The 25159-nt window shown below is 36.5% G+C and overlaps 1 pseudogene; it reads left to right on the top strand.

The window, feature by feature from the left end:
- Positions 1-899: 899 nt before the first annotated feature.
- Positions 900-2879, top strand: LOC143442486 (zinc finger CCHC domain-containing protein 9 pseudogene; annotated as a pseudogene).
- The last annotated feature ends 22280 nt before the right edge of the window (positions 2880-25159 follow it).

Here is a 25159-nt window from a genome sequence, read left to right as displayed (position 1 = left end):
CTTCCATACTTTCATTACAGGTTGAACTTTTATTCTTTTTTTTCTGGTACAAGGTACCTCTTGCTAAAATAAGGCTGCTCTTAGGATGTTCCCCGTGATTAAAGAGTAAGTCAACAGGGTGACAATGTATAAAGTTCACAGAAACCTTAAGAGGTAAACTTAGTGGGAAGTATTTGATTGATTGAATAATTTACCTTAAATTGGATTACGAAATGGTATGACCCCCACCTGATTCTGTGTGGCTTCCTGTTTGACAGAAGACACTTATCTGCATATACATGCTTTCTCAATGATGCATGTAGCATTAGAATAAGCTGATGTCCTTTAGCCTTTACATTGCCATGTCCTTAAACTCCAGAAACCATAAACAATATAACTTTACCTCAACAAAAATTAAAATAACACCAAATGTTGAGAAGGAGTGACCTGAAACAGGTGAGTTCTTACTAGTGAACATTTCAGAAGTTGGCAAAGCATTTACTCAGGCATTCAGAGAAAAGGGAGAGTGGGTAGTAGAGAGGGAATAAGGTGGATCCCTACTGTTAATAGTAAGGGGTGATACTGCTTACTGCCCACAAATATGTTGTTCTGAGTATGACTATCAACAGTTCTGCTCTGTGCAGGATAAAGAGTGGCTATCATTGCTTACTGTGAGGATCTATTTTCTCACATGCAAGAGAGTTCATAATAATATTCTTATAGAATTCTACTATAAAAGCAAACACTAGCTCCACTGGAAAGACTCTAGAAATATTTATGAACTTTATTGTGTCAAACACAAGTTCAAATCAAAATAGTATTTCTCTTCTTTTAGGAAACTATCCACAACATTATCATTATTCCATTTCAGTGTTATATGTCCTTATGTCCCCCACTGCCTACTGAGCTCATCATTCTGAATGACGAAACCCATGGACCAAAAGTATAAATTAGCATCACCATCTAGAATGGGGAAAAGTAATGCAAAAGAAACAAGTTTGGTTTGGACTGTTTCTGGACAACCTATTGATACCAGGAATTGTTCTTCTCCAGTTCCCTTAGCAGTGGCAACAGTTGTGGTACATGCTTTGAAATGCCTGGTTATTATACATTTTAAATTTTATTAACTTCAGAGTTCTAGGGGAGAAAACTGTGCTTGGATCTATTTATTGCTTACTCTCCTAATTCCTGTGTTGATTGGAATGACCAATTAGGTAAAAGAGTTTCCCAATGAAGGGGTGGGGGTGTACTGAAAGTATTTGCAGAAGGGAACTATTAGTTAAAATGCCATCCTGGACCTTTTCTGGTCCCTTTATCTGGAACATAAATAGTGTGCCCTTTATCATGAATGTCACAGGTAGTAATAAGGGAGAAAGAACCAGATGAAGTCAATGTAAATGCTGAGATCACTAAGTCAATCCTAGACCTAATACACTCAATCACCTTATTCCATAAACAAACAAAACAAAACCAACAACAGAAACCTTTAAGGCAGGGACTTATCTTTGAAATTTTAATATCAAGAAATGGGTAAATTATTACTAGATAGATGGTATAACTAAAATGTGACAGGATTAGAAGAAATGTGTAACACTTTTAGGTGACTGGAACTCAAAATTTTATTTAAGGGAGCGTTAAATAATTCCAGCTACAGAAAGGAATTAGGAAAGCAGCAGAAACCTAGCCAGATAGGAGGAAAGATGGCCCTAATTCAGTTTATATAACTCTCCCTTTAAGCCTCTACATAGAGAATAGCAGAGAAAACAAAATCCCTTTCTGTGGTCACGGCAATATTTATGTCCTTTACTAATAGATGTGTGCATGTGTTACACATAAATTTATAAACTATATTAAATGCCTAAGGAAACAAATCTAGAGAAAACATGCACAAGAAGGCAGGAAAAAGGGAAGTTTTTTAGGTTACTAACCTATATCTACAGTATTATTAGATTTATTGAAGGTTATGTGTTGGATTTATCTCAGAGCAGGATCATGACTAGTTGTTAGGAAAATACTAGAGGGCTCCTATTCTCAGCCACGCTGGAGTATTCAAAGGGGCTTGGTAAAGCCCCTCTGATACAACCATGACAGGTGAGGTAGAGTTACTACTTCAAACAGTTCAGAGACCCTTGCCAGGAATATCATGGACGCCACGAGGAAGAAAATCTTCCAAATCATAAGCAACGTCAAGTCAGTCGGCTGTCCCTTAAAGTCGATGCACCTCAAGCAAAATGTAAAAAGAATAAAAAGAAAAAAAGAGTGCTTGCATACATATATGAATGGATTCACGGAATACCTGAAATAGAGTTTACAAGTGCTTCACAATGAAGAACTGATAGCAGCAGCAAGCAGACAGGAAGTAATGGAAGAAATTGCAGCGGCCTTAAAGGACAGTAGAGGGGAAGCAGTAAAGAAAAAGAAAAAAGATAAAAAGAAATAAAAAAAGAAAAAAAGAAAAAAAAAAAAACGGTATGTTTCCATTGTAGAAACCCTGCCATGGAATTGCTGATTGCCCAGCTGCACTACAAAGTCAGGCCATGACCACTTGTGTTTGTTAGCACTGCGGGTCCACGAGATCACGAAGTCCAGAGGTAGTGTCGACTCAGCACTTGGTGAATTTCCTTTTCCAAAATGTTTGTCTGTGGAGAAACGGGACACCTGTCTAGGTCCTGCCCTGAAAATATCAATGGAGTCTATGCTGATGGTGGTGACTGTAAACTCTATGGCTCCGTGGAACATTTTAAGATTGCCCCGAAAATCAGAATTCAGATCGATTCATCACAGTTGGTCCCTGGGCAAAAGAAATGAGTGCAGCCATTCTAGATGTCCCCAAACCACAGAAAAATAAAAGGAAGGTACCCAAAGTTGTTAATTTTCATAAGAATTGGTACTGTTGTTAATTACTACCACAAGGTTACTGTCCAAAGTAGGCCTTTAATGGTTAGGGCTGGGCACCTATGGGGGCAAGCCTTTATTATAAACACCACTCTGACCTTGGTCGGGGCAAGTTACCTGTGATCTGTCTATCAAGGAGTACAGTGTGATTAACTGTACTCTCTAGACGTGTGTGTGTGTGTCTGTCTGTCTGTATGTATGTATGTCTGTATTTGAGACAGACTCTATGTAGCTTCTGTGTGTTTGTCTGCATTTGAGACAGATTCTATGTAGCCCAGGTTGCCTTTAAACTAGTAATACTAGCTAGTCGTCCATTATACTGAGATTACAGACAAAGTGCCTGGGAACATCTTTTAACAGATGAAATTTAGACATCACTCAGTGTATACCTGATTGTGGCAGCCATCTCTATAAATGTAAACTATGAATAAAAATTAACCCCTAAACAAAGCATATACTTTTGAGTTTGTGAATAAATATTTAGTTATATGCCATTAACTCAAAGTATCAATTTATTATAATAGAAATTTAAATGTTGTCCCAAAATCTATAATTTTTAGTACTGAATAAAATTGTAGAGCTATTTATAAAAAAATGAAAAGAAAATATTAGAAAGAGAAAGCACTTTTAAAGAAAGTACACTTTGGGGAAGAGATTAGCTAGGATTACTAGTTTGAAGCCAACCTGGGCTACATAGAATCTGTCTCAAATGCAGAAAGACACAGAGAATGTATTACTCAGGAATAACAGAGTAGGCCCAACTATTATTCCAATGTGCCAAGTCATTTATCTTGAGTCATCACTTCATAATACTTTGAAGTTGGAAAGAATTTGAGAATGTAATACACAACTTCTCCCATGAGAAGCAGCCTGTGACTGACAGACTGACCTAATTACCTTCATTCACTGTGGTTATACTTCTGGAAGGTGATTCAGTTTTTATGAAGTAATTAACAAAGCTTGAATTGCGATCAACTAACATGCAATTAAAACAACCGTGAAAACATAGCCCTGGTAACTGATGGTTACATACAGATATCTAAAAATTAAACTATGTAGGCATGGAGGAGACCTGAGTCCATCGTTAAATCAAGAAAAGGAAGGAAGAACTTACCTTGATTTGCATTTACAATAAATAAGTTATGTCTCTTCTTTATCCCCAAGCTACTTTTTTAAAACAATGTTTATCCACTTCGTTAATTTTCTCTTCATTCTTAAGTTCTGAAAAATGCAGTTACTGAAAAAAGATAAATACAGGTGGAGTAAATTACGAAAGCCCTGACTCAGAAGCCCTTCCTCCTTTGCCCAGTGTGCTTGACGGTGAAGCTTGCCAGCTCTTTGACCTGACTGCTTCCTGTGCACATGCTCATTCACTCATGTACTCCATGTTTCGATTTCACCAAAATACCATATAACTGTTTCTCTGCTGCTTGATTGCATTTAGAGATGAGTTCAAAATACCTTTTATTGATTTCCTTAGTTGTTTTTAATTGAAAAACAGTAAATCCTCCTGCCTCAGCTTTGCAGATGTCAGTTTTTCTTAACCTTTTACACAACAGTTGTTTCCAATACAGTATCTATTGAATTATGTTGTCCCATTAAGAACCAGAATAATGGCTCCCCAATGATGTCTATTTACCAATCCCAAAAAATCAAAACAGAAAAGGGAGAAACGGAAGTGGTATCTGACCACAGAATATATTTCCCACCTTTCTAAGCAATCTTTTTTCTGTAGATTCTTATTTTTCATGGCCTTATTTTTTACTTTCACATATACTTTATTTATTTGCATATCATCTATTCCCTAAAATGAATATAAAAAACCTTTTATTTTGTTTCTATCTTGGCTATACTTAGCATCTAATAAATGACATGAAAAACCTTTTTTTTCCTATTAAAGGTAGCTAGTATTCCTCAAACCTCCCTTACCTTGGGGCATACCTGTGTGTCCTACATATAGATTCTCCTGAGCTCTATCACACCCATCCCCTTTCAGCAGAGTAGTGAAAAACCATCTTATGGTGAAGTTTAGCTCCCACTAATAGGATGAGACTCAGTCACCACCTGCATTAGGTACGAAAGACCGAGGCCATCTAGAACATGTGTGCTGCGTGGTATACTAGTTTGGGTTCTGGTGCAAAAGAATATTTTCCTGTCCAGTGTTTTAATTAGGGTATCTATTGCTGCAGACACCATGACCAAAAACCAAGTTCAGGAGGAAAGTGTTTATTCGCCTACATTTTTACATTGTAGTCCATCACTGAAGGAAATTAGGACAGAAAATCCAACAGGAAATGTTAGGCAGGGGATGATGCAGAGGCCATAGCAGTGGTGCTCCTTACTGCCTTTACTGCCTTGACTCCCATGGCTTGTTCAGCCTGCTTTTCTTCAGAACTCAGGACCACCATCCCAGGGACTGCACCACTCATCCCAAAAAAGGCTGGACTTTCTACCTTTAATCACTAATATAAAAATAACTTTTCTACAGTTCGGTCTTATGGAAGTATATTCCCAATTATGGATTCCTCCTTTTAAATAATTCTAGCTTGTATCAAGTTATCATAAAACTATCCAGCATATTCGGTAACTTTGATTTTGTTTGCATATGTATTCATTAGATATGGAGATTATTACTTTCCCACACAGCTCAGGAATACTAATTAAGCATATCTTGGGTTTCTCATAAAGCTCTGTATTAGTTAAATTTTGTTGTGGTGGTTAAGACACCATGACCCAGGTGGTTATTTGAAGAAAAGTTTTCTTTGAACTTACAGTCAGAGGGCTTAGAGCCCACCATGACAGGGAAGCCTGGCAGCAAAAGGCAGGAATGATGATAGGAACAGGTAGCTAAGGGCTCACATCTCCAAACTAAAAATGAAAGAGATTACAGGAACTGTAATAATGTGAGACTTTTAACCTCAGTACCCACACTTAGTGACATACATCCTCCAGCAAGACTGCCCTACCTAAACTTCCTCAAGATAGCACAACCAATAGGAGACTATGTGTTTGAAAGCCAAAGACAATGAAGGACAACCACTGCACTCCATTCCCTGGCCCCATAGGCTTATGATGATAATAAAACATTAAATGCACTTAGTCCAACTTCAAGAGTTTCCATATTTTTAAAATTCTCAATACTATTTAAAAGTATGACCTCCCTTGTGAGATGTGAGGTAATTTCTTAATTTTAAAGTCCTCTGTAAAATAAAAAAGGAAACCATGTAATTCGAATGTATAGGGCAAAGAATATTTGTTACTATCCCCAAAAAGTTGAAATAGGGCGTATTGAAGATGTTAAGGCCTAGGTAAAATATTAAGACCTAGATGGGATGATAAGGCCTAGGTAAAATGTTAATGTGTAGATGGAATATTAAGACCTAGGTAACTGTTACTTGTCTAGCCTGACATTTTGTGCTATTACTAATATTATAAAAATATTTTATATCCATATATATATGTAGGGTGTGTGTGTGTGTGGTATGTATAAAACTCTGTCATGTTCTGTGCTCTAGGAAACAAATCACAGTAGAAGTCAGTATAAATGCTTTGTATAATTACCCACAATAAGCTTAGAATTGAACTAACCAACCAGTAGCACTTCCTGCACCTGTGTATATGCTTTTATAATATTTTTTATAAGCTGCCACTGGGATGGATCCAAACATAAGAGAGACACCTGGGACAATATAAGAAACTATTTGGAATAAGACTTTCATTTTGAATAGGTATTAAGTTTAAATTCCTAAGATCTCCCTGGGAACTGACATCCTACTTGGCAGAAAGAGACATGTATATGGGTAACTGACATTCAGGTTGGCAAATTAAGACATGAATGTTAGACAAGTCCCATTGTGGTTGACAAGATAAGACATGAATGTGAGACAAGGCAAGTCTCCTGCCACAGTTGAATATCCCAATCGATGGGAGCAGGATAAGTGTACAACAAGACATGTTCCTAAGAAAGTTATTTATCTCTAAATCTTGATTGGTGGAATAATTTGTCACAAATGTTTGCAGATCTCAGGCTTAAAATCTCCCAAGCCTTGAACATGGCCCTGACAGGTAAGTCTTGGGGTGTGGCACTCAATGAACCATCCCTATTTGTCTGTGATTGGTCTTTGAGTGGTTTGTGAGTTGATTCCCTGACCCTAGCAGAAGAGAAACTGAAGCAAAAACAATATCACACCCAATAGAACAAACACTATATGGTACAGCTTTGTGTCTCATGTCAAAAGTTTTTGATGGCTCCACTCCTTCAGGTTTGTTGTCTATTAGTTATGTCTCGCTTTTGGGCTGATTCCACTCCCTATATTCTGCTCTTTTTGGCAGATATTACAAAGCTCCGTATCTCCAATATTTTGAGGTCTAGATCCACTGATACCCAGGCTTCAGTTTTATAGTACCATGCTAAGGCTTCTCATGATCTTCTCCTCCTTAAGACCTTCATGAAAGAAGTCTCCCAACAAGTGCTACCTTGTGTTGGTGGCTTTCTGAAAGTATAAGGGAACAATCCATTAACCATGCATTCATTCATCTTTCATGCCTGTGACACCAACACTAAGTGGAAGACACTGTGAAATTGGGTCTCCAGCTTGGGCTTGATCCTGCCCTCTTAAATCACATTTACAGGAGCTTTCTCATTTAAATTGATTTCAAAGAGCAGGAAATGCCTAGATTCTCTATAGTACATTGGATGGGGCCTTTCCTTAAGGTTCCCCTTTTCTTTATTTCATAGCAGAACAGAAATCATCTCAATAGTAACACTTTTCTCTAAAATGATAGCCTCTTTTCAGCACAAGCCTTGGGTATATCATTAAGCTTTTTACTGTTGTTTCTGCCTACCTTTAAAATTGTACAAACTACGTTCCTTTCTTCTCCACATGTTCCTTTTCATTATTAATTCTCTGAAAGCATTGTTAGCAACACACACACACACACACACACACACACACACATTTTAATATTATCCAGCTATGGAATTGTTTCTGCCAACAAAATTTGTCTATTATTTATAATTTAGACTGGAGAAAATTCTCAGGTCATTGAGAAGGAAGCCAGAGCCTGCTATAATACCACAAAAATGTCCTAAAGCCCAGGTGCTACATTGTTCCCTTTTCATTTGGATTCACAAAGTGACACAGTTGTCACTACAACCATCCTTTAGCATCCACTAGGACAACCCTCTCATCTCTTTAGAATCCTCTTACTTTCCTAGTGCAAAAATCCAAAGCTTTGCATAACTCCAAAAGAAAAAAAAGAAAGAGAGAGAGAGAGAGAGAGAGAGAGAGAGAGAGAGAGAGAGAGAGAACAACATGGTCAGCTTCTTCACTGTAACAGCCCACATTTTAATAAAATTCTGCACTAATTACTTTTCTGTCATTGTGACAAAACACTATAAACCAAGACAACTTATAGAAGAAAGAGCTAATCCATCCCAGAAAGTATATAAATAAGAGGCAAACTGGTGTCATGATTGGGATGTTGAGAGCTCATATCTTCAAACTTAAGTATAAGAAAGAAAAAGGGACCTAAAGGTAGCATGACCCTTTTAATCTCAAAGTTAGCAGAATACTCCTTCCATCAAGCCTGCACAATCATAGCCTCCCCAGTATTGCCACCAAGTGTTCACATGCTTGAGTCTATCATTTATATTTCTCTTACAAACCATCACAAGATTGTCTTTTTCTAAATGGTGTACACATTGCTACCTTTCAAATGATATCTGCAGGAAAAACTAAGATTTGTTCCAGAAAATGACAAATTTGGGATCAGGTTTTGAAAGCAAAAGCAATATTTTTGCCATACATAGTTAATTGGGAAATAAGATGTGCACACAAAAAGTTAATAAAGATTATGTGTATTATCATCACTCTTTCCGAAAGAAACCTAAGGATTTAGTGTACAGCACTAACTACATGGGGTAAGAAAACCAAGGCATATGATTAACTCACAAAAACAAATCTAGGTCTTTGGCCACCTAAACTTCATGCCATATAAGTTCTCTGAATAAGTAAGTCAGCGACAAATACAAATATTAACTGAACATCTATTGCATTTATGTAAAAGAAGAAAATACGGGATAGAGTCTAAACTAGACTTTTCATTGCTGATGGTGGAAAAATTTCTTTCATAAAATTCTATTGATATATTTATGAAATTTCAGGCCTCTTTCCATAGATTTTGAGAAGCGTTGAAATGCCATCTGGCTGATAAGAGCCAAGTTCCTGCTGTTCAAGATTCAAAAGTAAAACCATTTTTTTTTTCAGAATTTAGTTTTTATTGGTCCAACTATCTTGCATAGACCATGGACTCCACTCATTAATAATGATTGACAATGAACAAAAAGAGTTTCCAGGTTATTTTCTGGAAGCAAAATTTTAATTCATGTTCAGATAATTGACATAATAGGCTAACAAAAAAAAAAAAAAAAAAAAAAAAAAAAAGGATGGCAAATATACATTTTAAATAATAATAAGATTCACTCCTGGCCCAGAGCACTGGTTTCTTCTAGTCTGGGCCCGCACACTGAGCAGATCCCAGGCAGCAGCTCTGCCCCCAATCTCTGAGAACCCAGAGGAAGCAGGCCTCCCAGAAGCTCTAACCCAGGCAGTATCTTAGCATTTGTTATAAGTTGCAATGACTGTATAATTTCCAATTATGGTCCTCGCCTGGTCCTTGTGGCTGGGGCAGAATTCTAGCTGGTCTGTTCCCATGAAGACACCATATTCTGAGACATCCTAGAGGAGCCACTGAACTCAGAGCCTCAGGTTAGAACAATCGCCCACTACCCTACACCCCAGAGCTACAACTGGGAGCAGGGGAGCTCAGGATCCATCATGCACCCAAACCCCATCCCTGTGGAATACCACTATTCTTCCGCTCCTCTCTTGGTCCTTGTGGCTGGGGCAGATACCTAGCTGGTCTGCTCCTGTGAAGACACCATATCCTGAGACATCCTACAGGAGCAACTGCACTAAGAGCAGTGGACACCATATCCTGAGACAGCCTAGAGGAGCCACTGTAGTGAGAGGAGATGGAGCTCAGGATCACAGAATCACAGAAACATCTAGACCCTTAGAAGTTCAGACACAAGCAAGATAACTGGAAAGACAGGCTGCAGTCAGAGACAGTGAGTGCAGGTAGCACTAGAGTTAACCAGATGGTGAGAGGCAAGCACAAGAACTTAAGCAATGGAAACCAAAGCTACATGGCATCATCAGAACCCAGTTCTTCCACCATAGCAAGCCTGGACATCCCATTATAACAGAAAAGCAGGATTCAAAATTAAAATCACTTCTCAAGATGATGATAGAGGACTTTAAGAAGGACATAAATAACTCCCTTAAAGAAGTACAGGAAAACACACGTAAACAGGTAGAAGCCCTTAAAGAGGAAACAAAAATCCCTTAAAAAATTGCAAGAAAACACAAGCAAACAAGTGAAGGAATTAAACAAAACCACCCAGGATCTAAAAATGGAAGTAGAAACAATAAAGAAATCTCAAACGAAGACTACCCTGGAGATAGAAAACCTAGGAAAAAGATCAGGAGTTATAGATGCAAGCATTAACAACAGAATACAAGAGATAGAAGAGAGAATCTCATGTGCAGAAGATACCATGGAAAACATTGACACAACTGTCAAAGAAAATGCAAAATGCAAAAAGCTCGTAAGCCAAAACATCCAGGAAATACAGGACACAATGAGAAGACCAAACGGTATAGATGAGGGTGAAGACTCCTAACTTAAAAGGCCAATAAATATCTTCAACAAAATTATAGAGGAAAACTTCCCTAACCTAAAGAAAGAGATGTTCATAAATATACAAGAAGCCTACAGAACTCCAAATAGACTAGACCAGAAAAGAAATTCTTCCTGTCACATAATAATCAAAACATCAAATGCACAAAACAAAGAAAAAATACTAAAAGCAGTAAAAAAAAAAAAGGTCAAGTAACATATAAAGGCAGACCTATAAGAATTATACCAGACTTGTCACCAGAGACTATAAAAGCCAGAAGATCCTGGACTGATATAATACAGACCCTAAGAGAACACAAATGCCAGCTTAGACTATTATACCCAGCAAAACTCTCAATCACTATTGATGGAGAAACCAAGATATTCCATGACAAAACCAAATTTACACAATATATTCCTACAAATCCAGCACTTCAAAGGATAATTGATGGAAAATTCCAATGCAAGCAGGGAAACTACATCTTAGAAAAAGCAAAGAAGTAATCTTCCAACAACACCAAAAGCAGATAGTTACACAGACATAATTCCACCTCTAATAACAAAAATAACAGGAAGCAACAATCATTGTTCCTTAATATCTTTTAATATCAATGGACTCAATTCTCCAATAATTCCCAATTCAGACTGAATACATAAACAGGACCCAGAATTTTGCTGCATACAGAAAACACACCTCTGTGAAAAAAAAAAGACACCATGTCAGAGTAAAAGAATGGAAAACAATCTTCCAAGCAAATGGTCCCAAGAAACAAGCTGGAGTGGCAATTCTAATATCAAATAAATTACTTTTCAACCAAAAGTAATCAAAAACGGTAAGAAAGGCACTTCATACTTATCAAAGAATAAAATCTACCAAGATGAACTCTCAATTCTGAACATCTATGCCCCAAATGCAAGGACACGCACATACATAAAAGAAACTTTACATTGCACCTCACACAATAATAGTGGGGGATTTCAACACCCCACTCTCAGCAATGGACAGATCATGGAAACAAAAACTAAACAGAACCACAATGAAAGTAACAGAAGTTATGAACCAAATGGATTTAACTGATATCTATAGAACATTTCATTCTAAAACAAAAGAATATACCTTTTTCTCAGCACCTCATGGTAGCTTCTCCAAAATAGACCATATAATTTGTCACAAAACAGGCCTCAACAGATACAAAAAGATTGAAATAATCCCTTGTAACCTATCAGATCACCATGGACTAAGGCTGGTCTTTAATAATGACAAAAACAATGGAAAGCCCACATACACGTGGAAACTGAACAACACTCTACTCGGTGATGACTTGGTCAAGGAAAAAATAAAAGAAGAAATTAAAAACATTTTATAATTTAATAAAAATGAGGACACATCATACTAAACCTGTGGGACTCCATGAAAGCAGTACTAAGAGGAAAACTCAAAGCTCCATGTGCCTACAAAAAGAAACCGTAGAGAGCATACCCTAACAATTTGACAGCACACCTGAAAGCTTTAGAACAAAAAGAAGCAAATACACCCAAGATGAGTAGACAGCAGAAAAGAATCAAACTCAGGGCTGAAATCAACTGAGTTGAAACAAAAATGACTATGCAAAATATCAACAAAACCAGGAGCTGGTTCTTTGAGAAAATCAACAAGATAGATAAACCCTTAGCCAGACTAACCAAAGGGCACAGAGACAGTATCCAAATTAATTAAATTAGAATTGAAAAAGGAGACATAACACCAGAAATTGGGGAAATTTTAAAAATCAGCAGATCCTACTACAAAGGCCTATACTCAACAAAATTGGAAATTTTCGATGAAATGGACAATTTTCTCGACAGGTACCAGACACCAAAATTAAATCAGAAGCAGATAAACCATCTAAACAGCCCCATAACCCCAAGGTAATAGAAGCAGTCATTAAAAGTCTACGCACCAAAAAAGTCTGGGACCAGATGGTTTTAGTGCAGAATTCTATCAGACCTTCAAGGAAGTCCTAATACCAATTTTCTTCCAACTATTCCACAAAATAGAAACAGAGAGAACACTACCCAATTTGTTCTAAAATGCTATAATTACTCTCATACCTAAAACTCAGAAAGACCCAACAAAGAAAGAGAACTTCAGACCAATTTCTCTTATGAATATTGATGCAAAAATACTCAATAAAATTTTTGCAAACCAAATCCAAGAACACATCAAAACAATCATCCATCATGATCAAGTAGGCTTTATCCCAGGAATGCTGGGTTGGTTGAATTTTCAGAAATCCATCAATGTAATACACTATATAAACAAACTCAAAGAAAAAACCACATGATTCAAGGCACATACCTAAACATAGTAAAAGCAATATATAGCAAGCCAGTAGCCAACATCAAACTAAATGGAGAGAAGCTTGAAGCAATCCCACTAAGACCAGGGACTAGACAAGGCTGCCCACTCCCTCCCTACTTATTCAATATTGTACTGGAAGTCCTAGCCAGAGCAATTAGACAACAAAAGGAAATCAAAGGGATACAAATAGAAAAGGAAGAAGTCAAAATTTCACTATTTGCAGATGATATGATAGTATACTTAAGTGACCCTAAAACTTCCACCAGAAAACTCCTAAACCTGATAAACAACTTCAGCAAAGTGGCTGAATATAAAATCTACTCAAACAAATCAGTAGCCTTCCTCTACTCAAAGAATAAACAGCCTGAAAAAGAAATAGGGAAATGACACCCTTTACAATAGTCGCAAATAATGTAAAATATCTTGGAGTGAATCTAACCAAGCAAGTAAAAGATCTGTATGACAAGAACTTCAAATCTCTGAAGGATGAAATCGAAGAAGATCTCAGAAGATGGAAAGACCTCCCATGCTTGTGGATTGCAAGGATTAATTTAGTAAAAATGGCCATCTTGGCAAAAGCAATCTACAGATTCAATGCAATCCCCATCAAAATTCCAAATCAATCCTTCATAGAGATAGAAAGAGCAATTTGCAAATGCATTTGGAATAACAAAAAACCCAGGATAGCAAAAACTATTCTCAACAGTAAAAGAACTTCTGGAGGAAGCACAATCTCTGACCTTAAACTGTACTACAGAGCAATAGTGATTAAAAAAAAACTGCATGGCATTGGTACAGAGACAGGCAGGAAGATCAATGGAATAGAATTGAAGATCCAGAAATGAACCCATACACCTATGGTCACTTGATCTTTGACAAAGGAGCTAAAAACATCCAGGGGAAAAAAAGACAGCATTTTCAACAAACAGTGCTGGTTCAACTGAAGGTTAGCATGTAGAAGAATGCAAATCAATCTATATTTTTTTGGTATTTTTTGAGACAAGGTTTCTCTGTGTAAGCCTGGCTGTTCTGGAACTCACTCTGTAGACCAGGCTGACCTCAAACTCAGAAATCTGCCTGCCTCTGCCTCCAGCTCAAATCAATCTATTCTTATACCCTCATACAAAGCTCAAGTCCAATTGGATAAAAGACCTTCACATTAAAACAGATACACTAAAACTAATAGAAGAGAATGTGAGGAAGACCCTCGAATACCTAGGCGCAGGGAAAAAAGTTCCTCAAGAGAACACCAATGGCTTATGCTCTAAGATCAAGAATTGACAAATGGGACCTCATAAAATTGCAAAGCTTCTGTAAGGCAAAGACACTGTCAATAGGACAAAACAGTAACCAACAGATTGGGAAAATATCATTACCAATACTACATTCGATTGAATATATCCAATTATACAAAGAACTCAAGAAATTATACTCCAGACAAATAACCCTATTAAAAAATGGGGTGCAGAGCTAAACAAAGAATTCTCAACTGAGGAAACTTGAATGGCTGATAAGCACCTTAAGAAATGATCAACATCGTTAGTCATTAGGGAAGTGCAAATCAAAACAACCCTGAGATACCACCTCACAGCAGTCAGAATGGCAAAGATCAAAAATTCTGGTGATAGGAGGTGTTGTGAGGATGTGGAGAAAGAGGAGCACTCTTCCATCGTTGGTGGGACTCCAAGCTGGTACAACAACTCTGGATATCAGTCTGGAGGTTCCTCAGAAAACTGGACATAGCATTACCTGAGGACCCAGCTATACCACTCCTGGGCATATACCCAGACAATGCTCCAACATATAACAAGGACATATGTTCCACTATGTACAAGGCAGCCTTATTTATAATAGCCAGAAGGTGGAAAGAACCAAGATGCCCTTCAACAGAGGAATGGATACAAAAAATGTGGTACATTTACACAATGGAATTTTACTCAGCTATTAAAAATAATGAATTCGAGAAATTCTTAGGTAAATGGATGGATCTAGAAAATATCATCCTGAGTGAGGTAACCCAATCACAAAAGAACACACATGGTATTTACTCACTGATAAGCGGAGATTAGCCCAAAATTTGAAACAACAAAGATTCAACTACCATATGACATGAAGCTCATGAAGAAGAAAGAACAAGTGAGGATACCTAGGTCTTTCTTAGAAGGAGTAACTAAATACTCAAGGGAACAAATATGGAGACAAAGTGTGGGACAGAATCTGAAGAGGGGGTTATATGGAGACCATTCCACCTGGGTATTCATTCACCAAAAATAGATGCTGATATGGATGTCAGGAAGGGAAAGCTGACAGCAGCCTGATAAGGCTGTCTCCTTAGAGGTCCCCCAGAGTCTGACATACCCAGAGACAGATACTGGCTCTGATCAAAGGTTCCCAATGGAGGAGTTAGAGAGTAAACTGAAGGAGCCTTAGGGGCTGGTGGCCCCATGAGGAGAGCAACAATACCAACCAGCCAGAGCTCCCCAGGGTCTAAACCACCAGCCTAGGAGCACATATGGAGAGACACATGACTCCAGCTGTATATGTAGGGGACGATGGCTGTGTTGGGCATAGGTGGGAGACAAGGTCATTGGTACCTTGAAGGGTGAGCACTGAGGGGGGGGGGGATCTGAGGGAAATTTAAGTCTAAATCACTTAAGAGTAATAGTTGTATTTTTTTTTAAGTGGGTGAATGATTATCATTGATAGGAGTCACATGACTCCAGCTTGGGAACTGTGAACAAAGAAACTGCTGGCAGGCAGGTCCTCTGCTGAGAGAAAATAAAGGCTGCTTTGAGCCAAGATAGCCAAATAAATAAGCCTCCATTGTGGAGCAGTTACTGATTTAAGTATAAAGTTAAAATATAGGGATTATTTGCTTTTAGGAAAGATTTATAAACAGACTATTTGGAATCACACACCTACAACTTGAAGCTTAGGAGAAATTGTCACTGGCTCTAGAGTAAAGAGTACAGTGTATAAGGGAAAGCTGCTCTGGAGTACAGAGCCAAACAGGTAAATGGTATAAATAAAAAACTGCCCTAGGCAGAGGGCTGAACAGAAAGATAGTGTAAATCAGGTGTATTCAGATGATATAAAGTTATATTGCCTCACAGGAGACTCGAATTCTGTCTAACGTGGGCCCCATGAAAATTCTGGGCTCATTTTTCTCCTGAGTATTTTGTTCCTCTTTCTATGAATGACCAAAGTACCCACAATTTGGTCTTCCTTATTCTTGAGCTTCATGTGTTCTGAGTATCTTGGTTATTTCCAGGTTTTGGGCTAATATCCACTTATCAGTGAGTACAAACTATGTGTGGATTTTTGTGATTGGGTTCCTGTACTCAGGATGATATTTTCTAGTTCCATCCACTTGCCTAAGAATTTCATGAATTCTTTGTTGTTAATTGCTGAGTAGTACTCCATTGTATAAATGTACCACATTTTTCTGTATCCATCCCTCTGTTGAAGGACGTCTCGGTTCATTCTAGCTTCTAGCTATTATAAATAAGGCTGCTATGAACATAGTGAAGCATGTATCCTTGTTATATGTTGGAGCAACATTTGGGTATATGTCCAGGAGTGGTATAGCTGGGTCGTCAGTTTATACTATGTACAATTTTCTGAGGAACTGACAGACTGATTTCCAGTGTTGTTGTACCAGCTTGCATGCCTACCAACAATAGAGGAGTGTTCCTCTTTCTCCACATCCTCATCAGCATCTGCTGTCACCTGAGTTTTTGATTTTAACCATTCTGAGTGGTGTCAGGTGGAATCTCAGTGTTGTTTTGATGTGTATTTCCCTGATGTCTAAAGATGTTAAACATTTCTTTAGGTGTTTCTCAGTCATTTGATATTTCTCAGTTGAAAATGTTTTATTTAGCTCTGTACCCCATTTAAAAATTTTTTTAATCAGATATTTTATTTATATTTCAGATGTCATCCCATTTCCCCATTTCCTCTCCCTAGAAAACCCCTATTTCCTCCCCCCTCCTCCCTTTTGCTTTTATACTATTTTAATTATATGCAAGTATTAATGTCAGTTACTGGTTGAGAAACTAGCAATACAATAGATGCAAAAAGTCAAGGAACAAACAAGACAATAAACATCAATAGTCAAAGAACATCAATGCAATAAACAAATTTCCATGAACACTCACTTGATCACTGTTTCTACGGGCTTATTAGGATGACCAAAATATCTGAGCCTACTTCCCTGTCCTAGCCCAAAGTCATTTTCATGTCTGAAGCCTGCTTCCTTGTTCTAGCCTAGATTCCTGCCTGAAATTACGTCTTTGTTCTAGCCTAATGTGAGACTCCTGCCAGAAGCCCACTTCCATGATGTGTAACAAGGCATTCTTGTCAGAACGACCTAAGACAGGCTCAAAAGGAGGAGAGGAGGAGTGTTTTTGGGGCTGCTTGACTAGAATCTGACATGGGCCAAGGACAAGGAAAGGGGCTGCTTGGCAGGAATATGACATTGTCCATGTACCCCATTTTTGAATAAAGTTATTTGATTCTCCACTGTCTAACTTCTTGAGTTCTTTGTATATATTGGATATTAGCCCTCTGTCAGATGTAGGATTGGTAAAGATCTTTTCCAAATCTGTTGGTTGCCCTTTTGTCCTATTGCCAGTGTTCTTTGTCATACAGAAGCTTTGCAATTTTATGAGGTCCCATTTGTTGATTCTTTATCTTAGAGCATAGTTAACTCAAACAAATCAGTATCCCTTTTCTACTCAAAGTATAAACAGGCTGAGAAAGAAATTAGGGAAGCAACACTCTTCAAAATAGTCACAGATAATTTAAAATACCTTGGTTCAACTGTATCCAAACAAGTGAAAGATCTGTATAATAAGAACTTTGAGTCTCTCAGGAAAGAAATTGAAGATCTTAGAAGATGAAATGATCTCACATGTTCAAGGATTTGCAGGACTAATATAGTAAAAATGGCATCTTGCTGAAAACAATCTGCAGATTCAGTGCAATCCCCAACAAAATTCTAACTCAATTCTTCATAGAGTTAGAATGAGAAATTTGCAAATTCATTTGGAATAACAACAATAAAAAACCAGACTAGTGAAAGGTATTCTCAACAATAAAAGAACTTCTGGGAGAATCACCATCCCTTATCTCAATCTGTATTACAGAGCCATAGTGATAAAAACTGCATGCCATTGGTACAGAGACAGGCAGGTAGATCAATGGAATAGAATTGAAGACCCAGAAATGAACCCACACACCTCTGGTCACCTGATTACTGACAAAGGAGCTAAATCTATCCAGTGGAAAAAAAGACAGCACTTTTAATAAATGGTGCTGTTTCAACTGGTGGTTAGCATGTAGAAGAATGCAAATGGATACATTCTTATCTTCTTATACAAAGTTCAAGTCCAAGTAGATCAAAGACTACCACATAAAACCAGATACCATGAAACTAACAGAAGAGATAGTGGGGAAGAGCCTCGAACACATGGGTACAGGGGAAAATTTCCTGAACAAATATATAATTTTTAGTATGTCTGTGTAATACTCAAGTAGAAGTCTTTCAGAATCACCTGATTTATGATATCATTTAACACCAATGTTTCTCTGTTTAATTTTTGTCCAGATGACGTCTTTGTTGAAGAGTATGGTATTAAATCACCTACTATCAACATTACTACTATGTTGGGGTTAATTTGTGGGTGGTTCTTAGATCCGATATTATTTTTTTCTGTGTTTTGGGTACACCAGTTAGTAGTGCATATATGGTTAGAATTCTATATTCTCTTTGTAGATTTTTCCTTTAAAGCGTATGAAGAAATCATCTTTACTATTTCTGAGTAGCTTTATCTATTTTGTTTATTTATTTATCTATTTTGTTAGATATAAGGATAGCAATCCTGTTTGTTTTGTAGTTACAGTTGCTGGAAATATCTTTTTACTGTCATTTTACCTTATAATAGCATGTATGCTTTTGGGGGTAGCAAAGATCTGATTCTGTTTTCTATTTCAGTCTATGTCTGTATCATTTTATTGCCAATTTGAACCTATTAACATTGAGTTTTAAATGAAAGATATATAATGATTTCTGTCACTATTTGATCTTGTAGTTTCTTCAACATATTTGAATTAATGTTCTGATACTATTTATTTGTTCTCTATGACCTCTTAGTATATTTACTTTTGTCTTCTGAACAAAGAATTTCTCCCAATATCTTCTGTAGAACTAGGTTAGAAGTTATAATTTCTTTTAGTCTTTTTTTTTTCATGTAATGTTTTATTTCTTCTTCAATTATAGTGAATAGTTTTGCTGGATTTAATAATATGGATTAACAGTTATAGTCATTCAAAACTCAGAATACTTTTTCTAGCCTGTTTTAGCTTTAAATAGTTCTTTTAAAAAATCATTTTTATGAGAGATAGAAAGCTGGTTCCAGCACTTGGATGAGCTAGTGAGGAGCAATGCTGGAGAGCTGATCTTGATGGTGTGGGTAAGGGAGAACTGGCAGGCTAATCAACTAAGATACCACCCAGGCCCACATTCAGGACTTTGAATTGGGCCACCCCAACATATAAAGCATCTGTGAACTACTGGAACATAGCTAAAGGATTTTAGCTATGAAAATCAGAAGCTAAAGGATTTCCATGTTACAGAGCAACAACAAGATATCCAAGAGGAATCCCAGTAAGAATCCAGTATCAAAAGTGTGACTGAATGAAGCCAAGAGGCCTCAAACCAGGCCAATGACTCATTGCAATGAACATTTGCAAGTAATGATGTGTGGACAAAAACATAAACTGTGTGAAACAATGACACATTAGAGTTTCCATGATGACGTTTTGAATTTAATGTTTTTTTAAATTTTTGTTTGGAGGTGAGATTGCAAAGGCCAGGACAGATTAAAAAAAAAAAAAAAAAGATGGGGAGATGAGTGGGGTTGGAGGACATGATATGAAATTCAAAATGAATCGATAAAATGTTTTACAAATTATTTGTTAGCCAGGCATGATGGTCCAGGCCTTTAATCCCAGCACTTGTGAGAAAAAGAGCTGAAGGGACTGGCAAGTAAGGCCTAAACCTTGGATAGTACATTTACAACTAGATAATCGCTGACTGTGAGAAGATTAGAAATAGAACTTGTAATCTATACAACTTCTACAAAATTATAGAAGGTCTCAATTATCTTACCACTTAAGGTAATTTGAATAAGAATGGCCTCCATAGTCTCACATATTTGAAAGCATGGTTTTCAATAGATAAAACTATTGCGAAAGATTAGGAGGTTTAGCCTTTGTGGAGAAACTGTCACTGGGGGTGGGGACTGAAATTTCAAAAACCTATGCCATTCTTTATCAGTATTTTTCTGCATCTAATTTGAGGATAATAACAGTAGCAAACTATCAGTTACTGCTCCAGTGCCAAGCCTGCCTGTCTGCTGTCATGCTTTTCACCATGATTGTCAAGGGCCCTAAACATTTGGAACTGTAAAACCCTACAGGCTCTCTTTCTTCTGTAAGTTGCTTTTGTTATGGCATCTCTTCACAACAATATAAAAGAAACTAAGACTTCACTTTCTCCTAAACATTGTACATATATACTTTGAAAGACAAAAAGTGGTTTTGACAAAAACTAACATGAAACTAAGAAAATAGATCAAGTCTTAGCACAAAACCAAAAGTAACATAAAAAAAGAGAGAATGTGGTACTGATTTTGAAAGCATGAAAGGTATAAAAATGATAGGAGAGATTCATGGAGAATAATAACAGTTCATATCATTCAAAGAAAGCATTGAAATGCCAAAGTATGGTGTTGTACAGGTAAAGCCTGAAGTCCCTTAGAGAATCCAGGATACTAGACAAGCCAGTATCACTGAAAAGCCACGAAAGAAAGTGGCATGTAGAGTTGTTAGGCAGTAAGTTTCAGGAGCCATAATTAATCCCTTTGCATGTAGTCTTAATAAAAATAATCTCATTAAGATTTGTGGATGCCTGACACAGAGCTGAAAGTCTTGGTGTCTGCACAACTAGATTTTGATTTTTCTTTTTTCAGTATTTCCTTGTTTTGTCCCTATTCCTCTCCTTTGGATTGGGAATATATATGCAGTGCCATTATAGGCTGGAGGTATATTATTTGTTTCTTGATCTTAAAAGCTGTCACAGTTAGATAATACTTAGAGACACTATAAAACATTCAGATTGTCAAAGACTATGGAGACTTTTGAAGTGGCAATAAATGTATTTTGCTTCTAGTCATTGCCACAAGTTTATAGAATCCAGGGTCTAATGCTGTGGCTGGATTGCAAAATGTCTTATGTATGCCCAAAGATTTTAACACTTGTTTCCCAGAGGGGGGTATAGTTTGGGAAGGATAGAGAGAGAATGTTTCCCTAGAAGTAGGCCCATGAAAGCAGGGCTAAAGACTTTAAAGCCAGTTTCAACTTCTTGTTGACTTTTTGCTTCCTGAATATGCATTCTTTGTGACTAATCAACCTTCTCCTCTAGTTGTATACCTTCCTTGTATATCAGATGTCTGTCATGACATGATGGACTTCTCCCTTTGGAACTGTATGCCACATTAAACCAGTTCTTCTTTTAGTTGTTTGTGTTAGGGCATTTTTATCACAGCAACAAAAACATAACAAAAATGCAGCCTAACATCATTTTATAATAACTATGACAATCATTTCTGAGCAACTTCATAACTTGTAAAGTAGCTTTAGTATGTGGGTGTGTGTTTCAATATGAAAAATTGAAACCAGAATCTTCAGGGCCATGCATGAATTTTGAAATTCTTATCTTAACAAAATGGTTTCTTAAAATTAATATGCTCCTTTTTATTTTTATGTGGATAAATGTATTTTCTAGATGTGTGTGCGCGTGCACACACACACACACACACACACACACACACACACATACACACACACCACATGCATACCTGGTGCCTATAGAAACCAGAAGAGTTTATTGGATACCTTGAAATTTGTATTGATGATGGATGTGAGCTGAGAACTCAACCTGGACTCCTTGAAGAACAGCAAGTGCTTTTAATTGATCATCTATCACTTCTATATCAGTAAAACTACATTTTACAAGCAGTATTTTTTTATGTAATATTTGAATTTACTGTGAAGATGGTTTCTCTGGTTCCCCTTTTTTTTATTACCCATGTATTGTCTCCCATTTTAGAGCAGATATCACTAGGTCAAGTTATGATTCCTATAATATGCATATTCAATTCAATTTTACAACCAATTACAGCCAAGAGCTGTGTAATACAAAGAACTTATTTAAAATAATATAACTTAGTATTCTATGGATATGATTCTCTCATATCAATAAATATTATCAACGTGAAAAATGAAATGTCTATTTCTACTTTGAAAAAATGAATAAAGATACTAGAAAAGAAGTAAAATATTTAATGTGTATATATATAAAGTAAATTTTTAATTAAAAGATACATAATAAATATTAGTCAAAGTCATGTAAAAGATCAGAACTGTTAGAGTAAATGTATGTTACAAAAAGGAATTTACTGGGTTACACAACACAACTGTGTGGTCCAACAATGGTTGCCTCATACTATGTAACCTGAGAATTGGATACCTGCTAGTCTATAAGCCTGTATACCCCAGTACTTCCAAGGCTGTGTCGAAGGCTCAGAGGATTCCTGAGGAGTTTATGGTCTTCAGTCTTCTTTTGAAGGCCATAGAACCTGCTTTCTGGAGAAAGCAAAGAATAACAGTGAGTAGTCAGAACAACCAATGAACATTGGCCAGCTACCAGCATAAACTTTTATTAGGGCATCTTTTTATCTGGGCTTCCACAGAGGGTGAAGCCTACTCTGAGTAGGTCCTCCTGGCTTATGTAGTTTTTCTTTCCTTGAAATGCCATGTCAAACTCACCCAGAGGTCATTTTCTTAATTGAATCCAGATCCAGTCAAGTTGGTGGTGAAAATTAGCCGGCACATCTTATAACCAATTTTTATTTTTCTTTGAAAAGAAGTGAAATCCTAAGAAAATGAGGGAAAGATTTATTTAGTTCCATTGATTTATCTGGTCTCTATAAACATAAAACTAATTTTTTTCTGATTTTATTAAAGTTTTATCCATTCTCCCCTTTTCTGTTTTGGTTTTAGTAAGAGAAAACCAGGAGGAGAAAAGTATATGATTAAAAATGCTGAAAACTTGGTAGACTTTAAATGATGTGTTGAAAGTGTTCCAAGGAAATAGAAAATCTTTAGTCATTATTATTTACCAATATGAATTTTGCTCTCTGCTAGAGCTATGTATTTTTAATCAATCATGACATCAGGTTTTTAGATACAATCTAAATGTAATAAAAATTAACATGAATTCTTATTTTGAAGTTCTTTCTTTTTTCAATAAAATTGGTTAGTTTACTAAATTTTAGGCAATTTTATTGGAACATCTTTGGTTTTTCACCCCTTTCCCTAGGAAAGTTTCTTAGCAAAGGGTTATTTAAAAGTGTGTGTGTGTGTGTGTGTGTGTGTGTGTGTGTATGCTGGGACAGGATATTTGGTTCTTGCACCTGTGAGGAAAGTATACTTCCATCTAGGCTAATTTCTGTCCTCAAACTTTTAAAACTTTAATCATAATGTACTATTAATAACAGAGAAATTCTACACACAGACTGTTGTAGTAATAGCCTTTAGAAAATGAGCCTTACATCAAGAAAATATGCCTAGTGTGAATAAACTTTAAAATTTATTTTTATCCTCAAAATCTGTAGAAATACCAGGTACCTATTTTGGCAAATACAATTTTGATTCACACTTAACTCCTCCACTCTAGTTTAAATGTCATTTTAACTTGTTCAACACTGCTCAACTCACATGAATAAAACATCTTATATAATATTCAGATGCCTGTTTTGTCAGGTAACCTTAAATGGTCTTTGAAGATGTTTTTACTTACTCAATATCAACACAGATTTGATGGCAATATTGGAAATAAATTGAAAATAATTTATTCATTAACATTTATACTTTAATCTACAATGTCATAATTCCAGTGGTTACTTGAAAATAAGCTTTTCTGGTTGGGAGTGATAGAACACACCTTTAATACTACCACTCTATATGCAGGGAATCTCTGAGTTAAACAACAGCACTGTCTACATAGTAAGTTCCAGGTGAACAGAGTTACATAGTAAAATCCTGTCTCAAAATTAAAATAAAGAAATAATCTTAAACTGACTTTTCTACAAGAAACATGTAAAATGAAGCAAAAGAAGATCTATAATAATTGTTATTATATTTAATTTTGACATCCTTGGATATTCATTTTATATTTTGACATTTCCAATTAGCTGCTTATTAAAAAAATTGCCATGTTTTATAAAAAAAAATACTAGGATTCAGAAATTTTTCATGTATATAAGTGAATTGTGCATGCAGTACATGCAGGGGCCAGAAGAAGATGTGAGGACCCTGGGAATTATAGTTAAGAAGGATGAGATCTACCACTTGGATGCTTAGAATAAAGCCCCTGATCTGGAAGAGGAGTAAGTGCTCCCAACCCATGAACCATCTCTCCATCCCCCAGACTCATAAAGTTTAAGTGGTATTCCAACTTACTTTTCTAAGGTGAGGTTCACAATCATAAAAGTGATAGATTAGAATGCCAAGGTTAGTGTGTTTCATAGCTTTGGAACAATTTCAAGTTTTACTCAAGAACAAGCAAAAGGCAACATTTCCACTGCTGCTCCAAAATGGGGTTTATTTTTTTTTCATGCATTTTTATGTACATCATGTGTGCTATTTGTCACACACATGAGTATGTTAACAGATTTGAAAATAAAGATCACCTAGTATAGCTTATGACAAAGCCATGGAGCTTGTTCACGAACTGAAGCATCATACACTATCAGTATTGCTATATAGAATAAGACTTGGAATGTTATCTAGTTGAAACTCATTGTCCTTTCCTGGTATTTTGTCTCTCTCACACACAGAAGAGGTAATGTATAATACAAAGATTCTTAATTTTATTAAGTTTTAGACCTATCATTTTAGCAGATTAATATATACTTTTGAAATATTTTTATTAAATTGCTTAGGAAACTCAATTCTCCTACAATTTTGGTCATCCAATGTTGAAATCAGCTATCTTAATGATTATTTTTTAAACCCTTGCCAAAATAATTCCATATATTCCATTTCCCATGAATCACATGCCATGTGTTGACCATC

Source organism: Arvicanthis niloticus, chromosome 5, assembly GCF_011762505.2.
Source record: "Arvicanthis niloticus isolate mArvNil1 chromosome 5, mArvNil1.pat.X, whole genome shotgun sequence".
Taxonomy (NCBI): Eukaryota; Metazoa; Chordata; class Mammalia; order Rodentia; family Muridae; genus Arvicanthis; species Arvicanthis niloticus.
The sequence above is the reverse complement of the archived record's forward strand: the minus strand, read 5'-3'. Positions and strand labels throughout refer to the sequence as shown.